Raw genomic sequence first — 2,500 nt, forward strand, 5'->3', positions numbered from 1 at the left:
ATTATAGAGATAGATTATAGAGATAGATATAGAGATAGATATAGAAATAGATATAGAGATAGATATAGATGATAGATATTGAGATTCGATATAGAGATAGAATAGAGATCGATATAGAGATAGAAATCGAGATAGATATAGAGATAGATATAGAGATAGATATAGGAGATAGATATAGAGATAGGATAGAGAGAATAGAGATAGATATAGAGATAGATATAGGAGATAGATATAGAGATAGATATAGAGATAGATATAGAGATAGATATAGATGATAGATATAGAGATAGATATAGAGATAGATATAGAGATAGGATATAGAGATAGATATAGAGAAGGATATAGAGAAGATATAGAGATTAGATTAGAGATAGATATAGAGATAGATATAGAGTAGATATAGGATGATATAGAGATAGATATAGAGATAGATATAGAGATAGATATAGAGATAGATATAGAGATAGATATAGAGATAGATATAGAGATAGATATAGAGATAGATATAGAGATAGATATAGAGATAGATATAGAGATAGATATAGAGATAGATATAGAGATAGATATAGAGATAGATATAGAGATAGATATAGAGATAGATATAGAGATAGATATAGAGATAGATATAGAGATAGATATAGAGATAGATATAGAGATAGATATAGAGATAGATATAGAGATAGATATAGAGATAGATATAGAGATAGATATAGAGATAGATATAGAGATAGATATAGAGATAGATATAGAGATAGATATAGAGATAGATATAGAGATAGATATAGAGATAGATATAGAGATAGATATAGAGATAGATATAGAGATAGATATAGAGATAGATATAGAGATAGATATAGAGATAGATATAGAGATAGATATAGAGATAGATATAGAGATAGATATAGAGATAGATATAGAGATAGATATAGAGATAGATATAGAGATAGATATAGAGATAGATATAGAGATAGATATAGAGATAGATATAGAGATAGATATAGAGATAGATATAGAGATAGATATAGAGATAGATATAGAGATAGATATAGAGATAGATATAGAGATAGATATAGAGATAGATATAGAGATAGATATAGAGATAGATATAGAGATAGATATAGAGATAGATATAGAGATAGATATAGAGATAGATATAGAGATAGATATAGAGATAGATATAGAGATTAGATATAGAGATAGATATAGAGATAGATATAGAGATAGATATAGAGATAGATATAGAGATAGATATAGAGATAGATATAGAGATAGATATAGAGATAGATATAGAGATAGATATAGAGATATAGAGATAGATATAGAGATAGATATAGAGATAGATATAGAGATAGAAATATTAGAGATAGATATAGAGATAGATATAGAGATAGATATAGAGATAGATATAGAGATAGATATAGAGATAGATATAGAGATAGATATAGAGATAGATATAGAGATAGATATAGAGATAGATATAGAGATAGATATAGAGATAGATATAGAGATAGATATAGAGATAGATATAGAGATAGATATAGAGATAGATATAGAGATAGATATAGAGATAGATATAGAGATAGATATAGAGATAGATATAGAGATAGATATAGAGATAGATATAGAGATAGATATAGAGATAGATTATAGAGATAGATATAGAGATAGATATAGAGATAGATATAGAGATAGATATAGAGATAGATATAGAGATAGATATAGAGATAGATATAGAGATAGATATAGAGATAGATATAGAGATAGATATAGAGATAGATATAGAGATAGATATAGAGATAGATATAGAGATAGATATAGAGATAGATATAGAGATAGATATAGAGATAGATATAGAGATAGATATAGAGATAGATATAGAGATAGATATAGAGATAGATATAGAGATAGATATAGAGATAGATATAGAGATAGATATAGAGATAGATATAGAGATAGATATAGAGATAGATATAGAGATAGATATAGAGATAGATATAGAGATAGATATAGAGATAGATATAGAGATAGATATAGAGATAGATATAGAGATAGATATAGAGATAGATATAGAGATAGATATAGAGATAGATATAGAGATAGATATAGAGATAGATATAGAGATAGATATAGAGATAGATATAGAGATAGATATAGAGATAGATATAGAGATAGATATAGAGATAGATATAGAGATAGATATAGAGATAGATATAGAGATAGATAAGAGATAGATATAGAGATAGATATAGAGATAGATATAGAGATAGATATAGAGATAGATATAGATATAGAGATAGATATAGAGATATAAATATAGATAGATATAGAGATATAATATAGATAGATATAGAGATATAAAATATAGATAGATATAGAGATATAAATATAGATAGATAGAGATATAAATATAGATAGATAGAGATATAAATATAGATAGATAGAGATATAAATATAGATAGATAGAGATATAAATATAGATAGAGATATAATAGATAGAGAT

Source organism: Stigmatopora nigra, chromosome 11, assembly GCF_051989575.1.
Source record: "Stigmatopora nigra isolate UIUO_SnigA chromosome 11, RoL_Snig_1.1, whole genome shotgun sequence".
NCBI classification, from domain to species: Eukaryota; Metazoa; Chordata; class Actinopteri; order Syngnathiformes; family Syngnathidae; genus Stigmatopora; species Stigmatopora nigra.